The sequence below is a fragment of the Nomascus leucogenys genome, chromosome 23, assembly GCF_006542625.1.
Source record: "Nomascus leucogenys isolate Asia chromosome 23, Asia_NLE_v1, whole genome shotgun sequence".
In the NCBI taxonomy this organism is placed as follows: domain Eukaryota; kingdom Metazoa; phylum Chordata; class Mammalia; order Primates; family Hylobatidae; genus Nomascus; species Nomascus leucogenys.
In genome coordinates, this window is record NC_044403.1 from 30994129 (window position 1) to 31013346 (window position 19218).

General features: G+C 38.5%; 1 protein-coding gene and 1 pseudogene across 1 annotated transcript in view; one reads left to right on the plus strand and one right to left on the minus strand.

The window, feature by feature from the left end:
* ADIPOR2 (adiponectin receptor 2) overlaps positions 1-19218 on the minus strand; it is a 96946-nt gene that overhangs the window by 69262 nt on the left and 8466 nt on the right. The window lies entirely within an intron of this gene.
* LOC105738860 overlaps positions 1-19218 on the plus strand; it is a 43013-nt pseudogene that overhangs the window by 22102 nt on the left and 1693 nt on the right.

The following is a 19218-nucleotide window of genomic DNA, read 5'->3' on the forward strand; positions in this document are numbered from 1 at the left end:
CAAGGTGGTTAGGGCACAGCTTAGTTTTATACATTTTGGGGAGACTTGAGACACTGATCAATATATGTAAGAAGTACATTGGTTTGGTCTGGAAAGGCAGGACAACTTAAAGCAAAGGCAAGAAGACTCAAATCGGGGAGGGGGCTTCCAGGTCATAGTTAGGTGAGAGACCAATGGTTGCATTTCTGATCAGCCTTTCCAAGGGAGGCAATCAGATATGTATCTATCTCAGTGAGCAGAGGGATGATTTTGAATAGAAGAATAGAAGGCAGGTTTGCCCTAAGCAGTTCCCAACTTGACTTTTTCCTTTAGTTTAGGGATTGGGGGCCCCAAGATTTAATTTCCTTTCACAACTCCTATACAGCAGGGGTCCCCAACCCTAGGCTACAAGCCAATTCCGTGGCCTGTTAGGAACCTGGCCTCATAGCAGGAGGGGCTCGAAAGCTTCATCTGTGTTTACAGCTGCTCCCCACTGCTTGCATTACCACCTGAGCTCTGCCTCCTGTAAAATCAGCGGTGGCATTAGATTCTCATAGAAGCCTGAACCCTATTGTGATCTAGGTTGCACGCTCCTTATGAGAATCTAATGCCTGATGATCTGCCACTGTCTCCCATCACTCCCATAAGGGACAGTCTAGTTGTGGAAAAACAAGCTCAGGGCTCCCACTGATTCTACATTATGGTGAGTTATATAATTATTTCATTATATATTACAATGTAGTAATAATAGAAATAAAGTGCACAACAAATGTAATGTGCTTGGATCATCCCAAAACCATCCCCTCCACCCCCCGCCCACCAGTCCACGGAAAAATTGTCTTCCATGAAACCAGTGGTATTCCCAGCACCTAAAATAGTGCCTGGCAAAAGTAAAGTGTATTCAGTAAATATCTGTCAAATAAGTCAACAGGAAACTACTATTCACACATCAAAAGTAAGTCAGGGATAGAAATGTCTTTCCCTGACCTCCCCAGGCTTATGATACTAACTCCTTTATTCTTTTCATTTGTGTCTGATATAGTATATGTCACAACTTATTGCATTTATCTGTTTACAAGCCTGTCTTCCCCTCTTGAACTATGAAACTTCTTAAGATGGGGAAGCCTTCTTTAGAGTCCACTTTGTATCCACAACACCAAGCATGGTCTGGGATGCAAAGTAAGAGCTCAAAAACCTCTGCTAGGGCCAGGCATGGTGGCTCAAGCCTGTAATTCCAACACTTTGGGAGGCCGAGGCAGGCGGATCACTTGAGGTCAGGAGTTCGAGACCAGCCTGGCCAACATGGTAAAACCCCATCTCTGCTTAAAAAAATACAACAATTAGCTGGGCATGGTGGTACATGCCTGTAATCCCAGCTACTCCACAGGCTGACACAGGAGAATTGCTCGAACCCAGGAGGCGGAGGTTGCAGTGAGCTGAGATTGCACCACTGCACTCCAGCCTGGCCACAGAGCAAGACTATCTCCAAAAAAAAAAGACGAAAACAAAAAAAACTTCTGCTGAGTGAGGATGACAGGAGCAGCTAACACGCGCTGAGTGCTTACTACATGCAATAAAATATTTCCCATGGATTATTTCTTTAATCCTTACAACAATCCTGGAAGATACATATGATTATTTTCCCCATTTGGCAGATGACAAAACAGCTAGAGCAGTTATAATTAACTTATCCCTGTTCATATAGTTACTAAATGGCAGAGTCAGATTAAATTTATTCTGCCTGACACCTAAGTCAATGCTCTTATCCACAATGTCTGAATGCCATAAACTGTTCTCAAATAAATGCATGATAGCACTTAAATGCCAAAGCCAAGTATTTCAACACAGATAGTACATTATACTCTATAACAATGTTCGAAGATATTAAGAAACTGTCAAGAAATGGGGAAGAACATGGAGCCTTACTACATTCCAGAAGCAATAAAAAGAATGATTACAATTGGAGTACTTTCTAAATACTCAGAACCTTTTTGAGTAGAAAAGTCTCAATAAAACAAAACTGATAACTGAAAAAGCATAACTGATAACATGGGAAACGTTCCCAACATATGTTACTAATACGGCCCTTAAAAAAAGGTATAGTTGGTAGCTGAGAAGGAGCAACACCTAGATTTTTAACAGGCATTCTCAAGCCCTGGTGTTAATAAAATCTTAACTGCCATAACACAAAGAAGCATTTTGAATCAAACAGCAGTTTATTTCCTTAAAATTATTTTGAAAATGTAAAGGCAGGCAACATGTTTTATCACTACACTACTTTTTTCCCCCAGCATTAAGTAGACCAACCTTTAAATAAAATTACAAGGAACCCGTCCTAGCTTATCACCCTACCCCACTGGCTGACTTTCCTAAGAAAATAGGAAAATCTCACCATTATGTGAAGTAGAGTTGGGGGAAAAAGCCAGTGAAAGCCTGCCACACTGCTGGTCTCTTATTGTACCCATGGAAAAATACCAATGAGAATCTTCCCAAAGTGATAAAAAGATGACATTTTAATTGCTAAGTTGCTATTTTAGCACTGTCTGCTAGAGAGCAGTCCACTTTAGCCATTTCAGTAATGTTTGTCAAAATTCACAGAACCATACATCTAAAACGGGTGAATTTCACTGAGTGTAAACTCTACCTCAACAAATTTGACTTTCTAAAAAGAGACAAAATATTATAAACATCACAAAAATTTTTTGAAGTCCTCAGTTAAAAAAAAAAAAATCTAAATTTTTGTCACCTCACCAAAGAGTACAAAGTCAAGTTCTAAAGCTTTAAAAAACAAGAAGTTGAAAATAGATGCTGGACTTTCTCTGAGGTTTTTAAGTTTTAGGATCTCTGCTTCAAAAATATGATGATGACCATCCCAAGAAGTGTAACAGTCTTTCAAGAACTTGAAATATCTCGAATGCATTCAGACTAAAATAAGAGTCACTCTATACCATCACAGTCCAAGTATCATTATGAAAGAGGGGCTATACACAATACAGCAGTATAAAACTTGAAGGAGAATTTTTTTAAGCCTACATTTTATCATTCAACATCAGAAACATCCAAATGCCCCAAACTTAAACCAAATGAGTTACAAATCTGAAAAGCAGGTATACATGTAAAATGATGCTATTACATTACAGTAAATGAAGATTTTTAAAAATTTATTTATAGTCTATATATTGACTATAGTTTTACCTTTTGCTAAAGGAAACTATAATATAAAGTCACAGTTTCAAGCATGGTAGGGTAATAAAATTAAGTACATCATTTAAAAAATACTTATTATAAGTTTATTCTGTGCCAGGAAAAGTTCCAGAGACCAGCAATCCAGCAATGAACTCAACAAAATGAACAAAATACATTATATTTTACTAAAAATTTGTTTTCCTTATAATACAAATACACAAATCTAATAATAAAGCCTACATAGTCAAATTGCTTAGTCCCTAGTGCTGTTCAGAGGCTGAATTTTTTTTTTTCCTTGAGATGGAATTTCGTTCCCATTGCCCAGGTTGGAGTACAATGGCATGATTTCAGCTCACCACAACCTCCACCTCCCAGGTTCAAGCAATTCTCCTGCCTCAGCCTCCCAAGTAGCTGGGATTACAGGCATGTGCCACCACGCCTGGCTAATTTTGTATTTTTAGCAGAGACAGGGTTTCCCCATGTTGGTCAGGCTGGTCTCGAACTCCCGACCTCAGGTGATCCACCCACCTCGCCTCCCAAAGTGCTGGGATTACAGGCGTGAGCCACCGCGCCCGGCGGCTCAGTGAAATTTTAACCAAACATAAACATTATGTTCTAAGCAATGTAACCTAAGCAGGGACAACCACTAAAGATGAGGGTATTATATTTTAAAGGATAAAAAGGCAATACTTCTCTTAATATGAGCAGCCTAGAAAATAAAGAAGTGACTCAGAAAATTTTAAAGGACTTTAAACAGTTTGAAAATTCCAAAGTGAAAAACTTCAAGAGAAAAGTGACTCTCTTTCTACTCAAATGCTTATCAACTTAGGACAGGAAAAACTTCCAAGTCTTACAACCATTTCTATCACAGTAGGCTAGGCAGATGATCAACAAGTTGACTCATCTCAACTTAACACTAATTTTATTTCTTACTTTCCAGTAGCAGAGCTCATGTTTGAGTGTTTAGATCCAAAGTCAGAATATTATCACCTTAACTTCTATTGCCTGCTTATTAAGGTTTACTTAACTTTTTCTTGCTGAATTTGGTCAGGGACCAATTAAAGCATTTTCTCCACATATTCTCTACTACAAAAAATATTCTAGCCATCTCCCATTTGGCAAAAAATCAAATAAGTTTTCCAGTAATGCTACCTAGTTGGATATAGTGTGTGGTAAAATCACACAAGCAAACGATTATAATATGAAAAGGGCTGGATGAAAAATTGCTACGGTTTTAAAGAAAATTAACCTTCAGGAAATAAAGACTGAAAATAAATACTGAATAAATAAATACTGAAAATGTAATTTAGGTGCAGTACTGTATTTGGCGAAACCAGATGCGTCTTCTAGATGCATCACACATAAGTGCTGAAAGCATGAAGTGTGAAGAAAAAAGTTTTAAAGCAGGAAATTTCCTAAACTTGAAATTTCATATGCTTTCTGCAATGCAGTTCTAATATAGTTGTAAATGCATTATTTTTTATTCACTAGCCTTTTAGTCAGGAATGTTAGGAATACCATATTACAAACAATCGAAGGTTAAATCCAAACATTATCATCTCTTACATAATGACTAACAGCAATACTACTAGTAATCTCTCCTGTGCCAAACTGAAACAGTTCCAGTTTCTGGTCATATTAATAACTACAAACATTTTCAAAGGTTTGTCTTTATCACAAATCCAAAAGATGATATAAAAGGCAATAAACTCATCTTCAATTTCATCCAATTTTTAATAGACAAATGCCTGCATGTATCATCAGAATTACACTGCTCTCAGAGACCACCACATTCAGCAATGCTAACTGCACACAGTAAAGTCTTCGAAGCCTAAAGAACAATTTTCCTCATCTTTGTGTGTCCGGAGTTGGTTCCTTCCAGTGGGTTCGTGGTCTCGCTGACTTCAAGAATGAAGCCACAGTCCTTCGCTGTGAGTGTTACAGCTCTTAAAGGTGGCATGGACCCAAAGAGTGAGCAGCAGCAAGATTTATTGTGAAGGGCGGAAGAACAAAGCTTCCACGGAGTGGAAGGAGACCCAATCAGGTTGCCGCTGCTGGCTGGGGTGGCCAGCTTTTATTCCCTTATTTGTCCCCCTCCATGTCCTGTTGATTGGTTCATTTTACAGAGCGCTGATTGGTCCATTTTACAGGGAGCTGACTGGTCCATTTTACAAGGTGCTGACTGGTCCATTTTACAGGGTGCTAGCTGGTCCATTTTACAGGGTGCTGACTGGTCCATTTTACAGGGTGCTGACTGGTCCATTTTACAAACCTCTAACTAGCCACAGAGCACTGATTGGTGCATTTTTACAGAGTGCTGAATGGCGCATTTTATAATCCTCTTGTAAGACATCAAAGTTCTCCAAGTCCTGACCCAACCCAGAAGTCCAGCTGGCTTCACCTCTCAATCCCCCCTCTAAACAGGACACCCCAACTGCTGCTGGGAATTGGGCGATGCCCACTCTAGCTACTTCCTGCTGGATAGGGGTAAAGAAGGGGCCCTGCAGTGGTAGTGTCCTCCAGAGGGGAATTCTATAGGCCAGCCAAAGCGACAATGGTGCGGCTTTTAAAGCCACGGTAACTCAGGGTTGGGAGGGTAGGGGGGAACAAACCACTGGCGGTTTTTTCTTTCAGATGGGAAACACACAGGCATCAACAGGCTCACCCTTGAAATGCATCCTAAGCCACTGGGACCAATTTGACCCGCAAACCCTGAAAAAGAGGTGGCTCATTTTTTTCTGCACTATGGCCTGGCCCCAATATTCTCTCTCTGATGGTCAAAAATGGCCACCTGAGAGAAATATAAATTACAATACTATCCTGCAGCTTGACCTTTTCTGTAGGAGGGAAGACAAATGGAGTGAAATACCTTATGTCCAAGCTTTCTTTTCATTGCATTTCATTTCTATGCAAAGCTTGCAATGTTGGGGAGGAGGACCTCTCAGCTTACCTCCATATTCCAGCCTTCCTACAGCTCCCCTTCCTATTAATGATAAGCCTCCTCTAATCTCCCCCACCCAGAAGGAAACACGCAAAGAAATCTCCAAAGGACCACAAAAACTCCCAGGCTATCAGTTATGTCCCCTTCAAGCTGTAGGGGGAGGGGAATTTGGCCCAACCCTTCTCTCTCTAATTTAGATGTCCCCTTCTCTCTCTCCGATTTAAAGCAGATGACGGTAGACCTGGGGAAGTTTTCAGATGATCCTGATAGGTATATAGATGTCCTACAGGGTCTAGGACAAACCTTCAACCTCACTTGGAGAGATGTCATGCTATTGTTAGATCAAACCCTGGCCTTTAATGAAAAGACTGCAGCTTTAGTTGCAGCCCAAGAGTTTGGAGATACCTGGCATCTCAGTCAGGTAAATAGCAGAATGACAGTCAAAGAAAGGGACGAATACCCTACTGGTCAGCAAGCCATTCTCAGTGTGGATCCCCACCAGGTCCTCAAGGTCCGTTACCATCCGAGGAATCCTGGGACAGCCTGTAACCAGGTATTTCTCCTACCTCCTCAGTAGTAATTGGGAGACTTTGCTCTTTTCACATGCCTTTCTTGTTATGCCTGAAAGTCCCATACCCTTATTAGGGAGGGACATATTAGCCAAAGCTGGAGCTATTATCTACATGAATATGGGGAACAAGTTACCCATTTGTTGTCCCCTGCTTGAGAAGGGAATCAACCCTGAAGTCTGGGCATTGGAAGGACAATTCAGAAGGGCAAAATATGCCCGCCCACTCCAAATAAGGCTAAAAGACCCCACCACTTTTCCTTATCAAAGGCAATATCCCTTAAGGCCTGAAGCTCATAAAGGATTACAGGATATTGTTAGACATTTAAAAGCTCAAGGCCTAGTAAGAAAATGCAGCAGCCCCTGCAACACCCCAATTCTAGGAGTACAAAAATCGGTCAGTGGAGACTAGTGCAAGATCTTAGACTCATCAATGAGGCAGTAATTCCTCTATATCCAGTTGTACCCAACCCCTATACCCTGCTCTCTCAAATACCAGAGGAAGCAGAATCGTTCACGGTTCTGGACCTCAAGGATGCCTTCTTCTGTGTTCCCCTGCACTCTGACTTATTTGTCCCTGCCCATGTCCTGCTGATTGGCCCATTTTACAGAGCGCTGATTGGTCCATTTTACAGTGTGCTGATGGGTCCATTTTACAAACCTCTAGCTAGCCACAGAGCACTGACTGGTACATTTTTACAGAGTGCTGATTGGTGCATTTTACAATCCTCTCATTTACACCATGTTTTAGAACCAATAACAGAAAACTGTGTGAGAACACAATCTTCTGGGCAGGATGAACAGAAATACTATCAAGGACACAGCTTAAAAGAGAGAAGAGAGTTGTACTGGGCCAACAAATCAGGATTGGCTGGGAAATGGTAAATCATCTGACGGTATATACAAAGAAAAATACTTAAGCCAGCTGGGCGCGGTGGCTCACGCTTGTAATCCCAGCACTTTGGGAGGCCGAGGCGGGCGGATCACGAGGTCAGGAGATCGAGACCACGGTGAAACCCTGTCTCTACTAAAAATACAAAAAATTAGCCGGGCGTGGTGGCAGGCGCCTGTAGTCCCAGCTACTCGGAGAGGCTGAGGCAGGAGAATGGCGTGAACCCGGGAGGCGGAGCTTGCAGTGAGCCGAGATTGCGCCACTGCACTCCAGCCTGGGCGACAGAGCGAGACTCCGTCTCAAAAAAAAAAAAAAACAAAAAAAAAAGAAAAATACTTAAGCCAGTAACAGACATTCTTGTAGACCAAAATGTATTCAAATGAAAACAAGATTCCTCTTTTTAATCATACTACTCAAGCACTTTCTACTTTAAAATATTATATTTAATATAAATATTGAATATTTTACCATCTAAAAATTTTCAACTCTGTTTTTCTATAGCTATATCCTCTCATCTGTTGAATGATCTCTACATGTCTCCACTTATATCCAATATTGTATATTTTACCATAAAATCCAAATGTACTTCTATGTTTCAAATTCAGAGAAATTAAAATAAGGTACATAATCATACAAATTTAAAACCCATTCAAATTCAGAGATAATCTTTTGTTCTTTTAGATGATTATTTTCTCCAGAAAGTTAGATGAGAACAAATTAAATTCCATCTGACTACTTATTAAGGAATTTCTACATGCTAGACAGACCACCGATCAATTGTAATCTACATACTAGCACCAAACTGGAAAAAATGAAACTTTTAAAAAATTCCCATTTAAGCACTTAAAATAATTAGGAATAAATCCAACAAAAGATGTCCAACACGTCCTACACTGAAAACTACAAAACACTGCTGAGAGAAACTAAAGAACCTCAAAAAATAATAAGATACACCATTTTCAAGGACCAGAAGACTCAATATTTTTTAAATGACAATTCTCTCCCAAATCATCTGTATACTTAATACAACGCCAACTGAAATTCCAGCAGGCTTTTTGATAGAAACTGACACTATTAATACCAAAACTTATGGAAATGCAAAGAATCTAGAGTAACCAAAATTTACCATAAAGTTACAGTAATCAAGTGTAGTACTGGCATAAGTATAGATATGCAGGGCCAGGTGCAGTGGCTCACACATGTAATCCAGCACTTTGGGAGGTATAGGCAGGTAGATCACCTGAGGTCAGGAGTTCGAGACCAGCCTGGCCAACATGGTGAAACCCCGTCTCTACTAAAAATACGAAAATTAGCCAGGCGTGGTGGTGCATGCCTGTAATCCCAGCTACTCGGGAGGCTGAGGCAGGAGAATCGCTTGAACCTGGGAGGCGGATGTTGCAGTGACCCAAGACCGTGCCACTGCACTCCAGCCTGGATGACAGAACAAGACTCTGTCTCAAAAATATATATATATAGGTACACAGATCAATGCAATAATAAAAAGACCCACTCATTTATGGACAACTGATTTTCAACAAAGGTCAAAGTAATTAAATGAGGAAAGGATAGTCTTTTTACCAAATGGTGCTTGAACAACTGGACATTCATATGAGAGAGAAGAACCTGAACTTTTACCTCACAACCCACACAAAAATTAACTTGAAATAGATCATAGGCTTAAATGTAATGTCTAAAACTGTAAGGCTTCCAAAATAAACACAGGTGAAAATCTTTACAACCTTGGTGTAGCAAAATACTTCTTAAGACACAAAAAGCACTAACCATAAGTAAAAAGTGATAAACTGGACTTAACAAAATTAAGAAACATCTACTCTTCCAAAGACTGTTAAAAAAATGAAAGGCAAGCCACAGAACAAAAGAATACAGTCATCTCTCGGTATCCTTGGGGGACTGGTTTCAAGAACCCCTCTCTCCCCTCCTAATCCACCCAAAACTGAAAACCAAAATTCGAGGATGCTCAAGTCCCTTATTTAAAAAAAAAAAAAAACCATATTTGCATATGCACATCTTCCTTATACTTTAAATCAATCTCTAGATTATTTATAATACCTAATATGATTAAATGCTATATAAATAGCTGTTATACCGTATTTTTTATTTGTATTATTTTTTATTCACATATTGTTATTTTTTTACCATTTTCTATCTTAGATTCGTTAAATCCGTGGATGTGGAACCCTCAGACAAGGAGGGCTGACTGTATATTCAAAATTCACACGGCTGACAAAGTACTTGTATCCACAACATATAAAGAACTTGTAACTCAGTAATTTTTAAAAACTTTATTTTTAAAAATGAATTAAGAATTAGACACCTCATCTAATAAAAGGATATACAGATGGCCAATGAACACATGAAAAAGTGTTCAACATCATTTGCTATCAGAAAAATGCAAATAAGGCGAGGCATGGTGGCTGACACCTATAATCCCAGCACTTTGGGAGACTGAGGCGGGAAGATCACTTGAGCCCCAGACTTAAAGACCAGCCTGGGCCGGGCGCGGTGGCTCACGCTTGTAATCCCAGCACTTTGGGAGGCCGAGGCGGGCGGATCACGAAGTCAGAAGATCGAGACCATGGTGAAACCCCGTCTCTACTAAAAATACAAAAAAATTAGCCGGGCGTGGTGGCGGGCGCCTGTAGTCCCAGCTACTAGGAGAGGCTGAGGCAGGAGAATGGCGTGAACCCGGGAGGCGGAGCTTGCAGTGAGCCGAGATTGCACCACTGCACTCCAGCCTGGGTGACAGAGCGAGACTCCGTCTCAAAAAAAAAAAAAAAAAAAAGACCAGCCTGGGCACATAGCAAGATCTGGTCTCTACATAAAAATTTTTACAAAATAAAATTAGCCAGATGTGGTGGCATGCACCTGTAGTCCCAGCTACTTGGGGGACTGGGGTAGAAAGATTCCTTGAGCCTGGGAAGTCAAGGCTACAGTGAGCCAGGATCACATCAACCTGGGCAACAGACAAGACCCTGTCTCAAAACAAAAAGCAAAACTTTTAAAAAGAAAAATGTAAATAAAAACCGCAATAAGATATCAATTCACACTGAAAAAAAAATTAAAATTAAAAACACAGCATATAACATAAATGAGATTACAGGAAGATAAAATGGCACAATCAGTTTGACAAACTGCTTAACTTATTAAGAAACTGCAAAATATACACCATATGACTCAGCTATTCTACTCCTATTTGCCCAAGAGAAATAAAAACTTAAGTCCACAAAAAGACTTGTACATCAATGTTCATTGCCACTTTAATCATAATAGCCAAAAACTGGCAACCCAAATATCAGGTGAATGAAGAAACAAATTGTGGTATAGCCATACCACAGTGAATACTACTCAGCAATAAAAGGCAACAAACTACTGGAACACAAAGCAACATGGAGGACTCTCAAAAACATGTGGAGTGAAAGCAGCCAGGCATTAAAGAATATGTACAGTATGATTCCATTTACACACACAAAGTTTTCTTCTTCAGACTGGGTTTCACACTGTCACTAAGCTGGACTGCAGTGGTGTGATCCTGGCCCACTGCAGCCTCAAACTCCTGGCTCAAGAGATCCTCCCACCTCAGCCTCTCAAAGTGATAGAAATATGGGCATGAGCCACCTTGCCCAGCACACTTACATGAAATTCTAAGAGACAAAACGAATGTATGCAAATCAGTGGTTTCCTTGAACCAGAGGGAGGGGTGTGGTGCACTGACTGTGAGGGACACAAGGAAGGTTTTGGAGATAACAGAAATTCCATTACCTTGATTAGGGTGATGGTTATCTGGGTATGTACATTATCAAAAGTCATCTAACTGCACCCTTAAAATGAGTATATTTCGTTGTTTAAATTATACTTCAATAAAGTTGATTTTAAATCCTAATAAAACAACAGTAAGGTTTATTTACATAAGCCTAGATTACACGAAACTGAGAAACTATTATTTCAGTCATATTATTTGTATTTTAGCCAAGTAATAGTAGCCTCCTAAACAGTCTTCCTTCAATGAATACTCCCTAGTCTTTACTCCCTCAAAGTAAACACGGACTAATTCATAACCATTCTGGTTTCTCCAACCAAAAGCCCTTCTTGTGACCTACTTCAGAAGCATAATATTACTGCTTATTACCATAAAAATTTATTAATAGAAGTTACCATGTTACCATGTGCCAGATAAGGTGAGCTTTTATAAATATTCTCATTTAGCTTTAAAACTCTGCTGCTACATAGGTAGCATTATCTCTATTTACCAATGAGAAGACTGAGGGTAAAACTTTCTGGATAATCTCCCTAAGGTTGCACAACGTACAAAACAGAGAAGCAAGAAATGGCCTATTATACAACACTGCCTCCCACAAAAGTAAGTAGTTCCCTTCTTCCCACATCATGATGTTATCTCTCTGCAGGAGAAGGTGAATTCTTACTTTACTACTGAAGACAACTTTGAACAAGGCCCAGTAGTTGACCCTTCACCTATCATCTCCAACAATCCTTATGAAGTGGGGTCCCATTTTATAGATGAAGAAACTGAGGTTCATGGAGATCAAGCAATTCATCAAAACACAAACTTAAGTGGAAGACCCTGAATTCAAATCTTTATCTGACTTCAAAGTCCATGCTTTTACCACCATCTTATAGGACTTCAATAAAGGCACAAACAATGCATTATAGCAACTGGTAGTGGTCAAAGCTAAAAATACAATGTCTTTAAAGGAGAAAAGTCTTTCTACAACTCTTTTACAGCCATATTACAACGGTTATCCTCATTTCCCAAGATCTATAATAATGAATATTGTTTTTGAAACAAAGATTAGTACCCAGAAGTGTTCTGGATTTGGAATTTTTTTCAGATTTTGGAATATTTGTATATACATAATAAAATATCTTGGGGATATAACCCAAGTCTAAACACAAAATGCATTTGTTTCATTAGCCTGAAGGTAATTTTATACAATGTTTTGTAATTGTGTGCATGAAACAAAGTTCTGACTGCAACTTGTCACTGGAAGTCAGGTGTGTAATATTCCACTTGTGGCGTCGAAAAGTTTCAGGTTTGGGAGCATTTCAGATTTCAGATTTTTGGATTAGAGATGCTCAATCTGTACATAAAAATGCTAATACAAGGAACGACAGTTCTAAATATTATAGTCAGGGAAATCCTGAAAAATCTAGGATTATGTATTTTGTGCCAAAATATATCAAATATGTAAAGACTTCCTTCCATAAATCATCTGTACTTTAATACCACATAACCCACTGTTTAAACTACTTCAAAAATAAAATCTGTTCAGATAAAACATGTGGCCTATACAGTTAACCTTTCAGGCAAAATCAAAACCCTACTTTGAAATGATAAAGCACCTTTCTCCCATTATTAAATAACAACCATTAGGGCTCTATCTCATCTCACATATTACCCTCCAGAGCACAAGTCTGTTTTGTCTTTTTGTTTGTTTGTTTTTTTGCTTCATAATGCTGCAAATTGAAAACTCAAAGTGGTTGGTTATCTTTCTCAATATTACAAGTCTAAGAAATCTAAAAATAAACTTGTATCTACAATCTTTCTCAATATTGCTCAATTCTACTAAATCATAAGGCCTTCTTCTGACCACCAGTATGAGAAAGAAAAGGAATAAAAAGAAAAAAGAAAAATTTAGAATATACATCTGAAGGCCTCAGCAGCAATACTTCTTAGACTAAAAGTGTAATAAAAACCCTCTTAAGAGGAAAGAAAAATAGTCTTCATACTTAAACTAAGTGATTTATAGTGTTTTATATCAAACACCTCAGAAAGTTAAGACAACTTTATTGATATACATCCCCTAAAGTCAAAATTAAAAGTCTCGAACGTTAGAATAATATGTGATAATAGCTGGATGACCAAATACATGTAAGTATGCTCAAGTTTTAGAACAAGATATCAATCAATCAACCATGTGCTTCTCTAGTTTCCAAGGTCTGTAGCCAGCAATGCAAAAAACCAGCAATTTGTTTCCTCATTAATGTATATCCTCAAATTGTCTGCAATCCAATTTCTTTTTTAAGTGAAAGCAAGTTTATTAGAGAAGAAAGTCCAATCTAATTTCTATGTAAATAGTAAGAGAAATGACATTTGAGTAAGACCTAGAAAATATACTCTGTATCTACTCTTCTAGGTTCTATTTCTGGATCAAGTAATCCACCAATCATATCACTCTGGTCACAGAGATCACAAACTTGAATATATGAAGCAGCCTGGTGAAGGACAAAAAGACTGTAATTGTGCTTAACAAGAAACCATGAGGTGCTTTTAAAAATTATAACTCAAAAATTCAAAACACTCTGTTAAGAGTAATATGGTTATTGGGTATGCATATAATAAAATTAAATTTGATCCCTGCCTCACATCACATATCAAAAAAAAAAAAAAAAATTTCCAGGTAGCATCAAGACCCAAATATACATATTTCAAAAAAAAAAAAAACTGGTGGGGGCACAGTGGTTCACATCTGTAATCCCAGCACTTGGGGAGGCTGAGGCAGGAGGATCAGTTAGGCTAGGAGTTTGAGACCAGCCTGGGCAACATAGTGAGATCCTATCCTCACAAAACTAAATTAAATTAAATTAATCATGTGTGGTGGCACATGCCTCTAGTCTTAGCTACTAGAGGCTGAGGTGGTAGGATTACTTGAGCCCTGTGGCAAACAAAAAAACAAACAAACCTATTCCATACTCCAAGGTTATTAAGATTCTCCCATTTATTTATTTATTTATTCATGAGACAGAGTCTCGCTCTGTCACCCAGGCTGGAGTGCAGTGGCTCAATCACAGCTCACTGCAGCCTTGACCTCTCAGGTTCAAGCTATCCTCCCACCTCAGTCCCGGCACGCACTACCACACTTGGCTAATTTTTTAATTTTTTTGTAGAGACAGGTCTCACTCTGTTGCCCAGGTTGGTCTTGAATCCTTTGGCTCAAGCAAACTTCCTATCTCAACCTCCCAAAGTACTGAGATTACAGCCATGAGCCACCACACCCAGCCAAATTTCTTTTAAATTGTTTTTTACTTTCGTTTAAAAGGGAGGTCAGGAGGTCAGGAGATCGAGACCATCCTGGCTAACACGGTGAAACCCCGTCTCTATTAAAAAAATACAAAAAATTAGCCGGGCGCGGTGGCGGGCGCCTGTAGTCCCAACTACTCGGGAGGCTGAGGCAGGAAAATGGTGTGAACCTGGGAGGCGGAGCTTGCAGTGAGCAGAGATAGCGCCACTGCACTCCGGCCTGGGCAAAAGAGCAAGATTCTGTCTCAAAAAAAAAAAAAAAAAAAAATGTGTACTGAAAAAAATTAAAGCAACACAAACACACATACCACTCCAGTGGCAACTATTATATATTTTCAGACCCTTCTATACGCATATATAGATTGCATATATCATATACATATGTGCCTGCAAAAATTCTGCACCGTAAGATTATACTGTGCATATTTTCTCTGCAATATACTTTTTAAAAAACTTAACTAGTATATAGTAGGCATTTTCATGTCACAATGTACAGCTCTAGCTTATTCTCTTAATGTCTACAAAAAAATTCTGAAGTCTGGATACATATAATGTATTTTTAACATTTAGATTGTTTTAACTTTCTTCACTAGTCAAGCAATGTCAGAGAGCATCTTTGTACACAAATTTAAGACTTTATATGATAGTTCCTAAGAGTTTTTAATAAATATTTTAAAGACAATTCACAAGAAGGCTTACTAACCCAGGAATTTTTGAATAGCAGCGTAGGAGCCACGGGAAAACTTCTCCTTTGCTCTTTAATGGTTCACTTAAAAACCAACTCACAAAAGGGAGATCAACTGAAGAAATGAAGTAACAAATTTATTAATGTGCATGAGGAGAACCACAGAGTGATCACCCCAGATTTCTTAAATAAAACACAAACAAGAAAATAGTGACATATTTTATAATAATCATTTCTATTTAACAAAACAAACCATATAAAAAGTTAAGAGATAAGCCACACAGATTGAGAAAAGACAGTTGCAATTCACTTAACAAACATAATCAGAGTATGTAATGAACTCAAACTTTCTAAAATCAATTTAGAAAGACCACCCAAATGGCTGTGGAAGGAAAAGAACAGCCAATTCAAGAAACAAACACTGAATAGTCATCTAACATTTGAAAACATACTCAACCCCATAATCAAAAATAAAAATTAAGACAATGTGGTACCATTTCATACTCATCTGATTTGTAAACATGTAAAAACTCTGACAATGCCATGAATCATAACAATTGGAAGACAGCAAATTCTCATACTCCAGTGCTAAAATATGCAAAGTGACAGCAAATTTGACAATATCCAATACAGCTAAAAAAATTCCCATAACCTCCAAGATCTTCAGCCGAATAATTGCACTTCTGGGTAATTCACCATAGAGGGCTTCATTTCAAACTTAGTAACCACATACATACATACAGAAATAAAAATTTCACAGAACATTTTATCCTTATTGTTTGCAATACAACCTGATACTTTTCTAATTCCTAAATTGATTTCACAATCCATTAGGGAGTCACGACATGCGGGGTTTTTTTTTGTTTGCTCATTTGTTTTTTAAGATGGAGTTTCGCTCGTCACCCAAGCTGGAGTGCAATAGCGCGATCTCGGCTCACTGCAACCTCTGCCTCCCAGGTTCAAGCGATTCTCCTGCCTCAGCCTCCTGAGTAGCTGGGATTACAGGCACCCGCCACCCCGCCCAGCTAATGTTTGTATTTTTAGGAGAGATGGAGTTTCACCATGTTGGTCAGGCTGGTCTCAAACCCCTGACCTCAGGTGATCCACCCACCTCAGCCTCCCGAAGTGCTGATATTACAGGCTCAAGCCACAGTGCCTGGCCACAACATGCAGTTTTTAAAACCTGCCAAAAATCTTAAATGTAAGCACAATGATTCCTAATAAGGAATGTTCAATGTAACATTATTTTTAAGAAACAATCTAAATGCCAATCAACATGAGAATAAATAAATTTTATCTGGCTATATTCATATAATAGAAAATAATTTTACAGCAGATAAAAGTAATGACTATTAGGGTGGGCCATATGAAACTGTCACTTTGTACGTCAAAAATGGTAACGTATCAGCAGTTTCATATAAATCAAAAAAATTTTCCTGAAAAACAAATTATGAAATAGGCAGAATATATCACTTACATCAAATCTGAAAATATGCAAAGCAATACTATGATTTGTTTGTGAATATATACCCATGTAGTAATTACATAAAAGCATGCATTAAAAATGATCAGGCCAGGAGTGGTGGCTCACAGCACACTTTTGGGAGGCCGAGGTGGATGGACTGCTTGAGCACAGGAGACCAGTCTGGGTAACAGGCAAAACCCAATCTCTACAAAAAATACGAATATTAGCTGGGCACAGTGGTGTACACCTGAGTTCCCAGCTACTTGGAAGGCTGAAATGGGAGCACTGCTTGAGCAAAGGAGATGGGCTGCAGTGAGCCGTGATCATGTCCCTGTACTCTAGCCTGGGTGACAGAGTGAGACCTTGTTTTGAAAAAAAAAAAAAAAAAAAAAAAAAGATCAACACTATACTCAGAATAATAGTTAACTTCTGGGAAGAAAGTAAACTGTAATCCAAGAAGTTGCTTCAACTGCACATGATATTATTTTCCTCAAAAAAAAAGAGAAATATGGGAACATGCTAAGACGTGCTACAGCTGTATGGTTAATATATGAATGTTAATTATATTGGTCTCTGTAGTCTCATGTATGTTTGAAATATTTTAAGAAAAAAAAACCTATATTGGCCAAATAAAACACACATCTGCAGCCTAAATTCAAATCAACCCCTAAAATGTATTTCATTGGCTTGAACTCTTAATGCTTAGCCCTCACCTTTTTTTTTTTTTTTAAATCTAGGGCCACAAACAACAACAAAACAGCTTTTATATAATGTCCAGTTTAAATAGTTTCTTAAAATCTGTGAAGAGAGGATTTCACCCCTGAAAAATTGGTCTTGTTTCTCCTTTTAGTTTAGTGCTATGTATTTTACCATACTTCCATTTTTACCCTCGCTGCCAAGCAAATTCAAACCCAATTTTTATTCTCAGTCATTGAATTATGCTGTCCCTTGGGAAAAGAATACATGCTTTGTCCTTTCCCTGATTTCTTCTTTTTACACATATTTTATTACACTTCCAGATCTTTTATTTTAAGTTACCAGATATCCTTTCTGGAAGAAATAGGATAAAATAAATTTCAAGAAAATAAAGTCAACCTTCTGTTCCATTCTGCTGAAGTTTTCATAATGTAACCCCTACCACAAAGACATCCTCCTTAACCAAAGGAATGGATATCTGGATACAACTAGGCATAAATGTTCACTAAACTTAATTTCAAAACATACAAGATTAAAGTGAATATGCTGTCAATGAAAAATTATCAGCTGATATACTAACAACAAATATACAAAAGAAAGGCCTAAATGGCCAAAGTGTAATAAGCTAACTAATTTTGCCCCTTTTAAGACCACATGCTTTGTATGTTTTGTTTTCTAGTACATAGATATTGTGGAAATAAGAATATTCTTATATTCAATAAATCCAGAAAGAATGTGTAATATGATCAGTCAGTTAGTTATAAAGAAAATACCATTTTGTTGTAGTCTTCCATTAAAAAACTTAAAGTGTCCTTTTCTACAGTTATTTTTCCCATGCCTGAAGATAATCTGGCAATTCTCGGAATTTAGCTTCCCTTTGCCTTCTGTCTGGACACTTGTCTAATTAAGCCAATCTATAATATCATTAGCCAACATATATCCCCTTCTAACACATGGTATACTCCAATCCAGAAAACTCAAAACCATAAGTAATGTTAAACAAATCCCCTTTTTAATAAATTCCTCAACTTCCAATTTCTACATACCAAATGTACTTATAAAATAGGCTAATTATTTCCTAAGAGGTCGTCCTAAGGTATCAGTTCGTCCTATTTAACTCATTTTAGCGATGAAAGATGAGAGACAACATACGCCAAAGTGACAATTTTATACTGAAGTTTTTCTTTTCTTTTTAAGATGGAGTTTCACTCTTGTTGCCCAGGCTAGAGTGCAATGGTGCGATCTCGGCTCACTGAACCTCTGCCTCCTGGGTTCAAGTGATTCTCCTGCCTCGGTCTCCCAAGTAGCTGGGATTACAGGCAGTGGCCACCATGCCTGGCTAGTTTTTGGGGTTTTTTTGGCGGCGGGGGGGGGGGGGGTTGTTTTTTAGTATTTTCAGTAGAGACGGGGGTTTCGCCATGTTGGCCAGGCTGGTCTCGAACTCCCGACCTCAGGTGATCCGCCCACCTTGGCATCCCAAAGTGCTGGGATTACAGGCCTGAGCCACCGTGCCCAGCATACACCGCAGTTTTTCAAGTTTGTATTTCACAATTTGAAAATATTATTTTTAACAAAATTAAAGCACTTCACTCAGCAGTTAACCCCAACAGAACATGAACCAATTTAGGTTTTTAAAAGACCATTTACTCACCACCTGCTATATACCAGACCTGCCAGTAGATATCAAGAAAGTTACACGTTCCTTACCCTCAAGAAATATATAGTCTATTAGGCAGGCACCCAGATTCT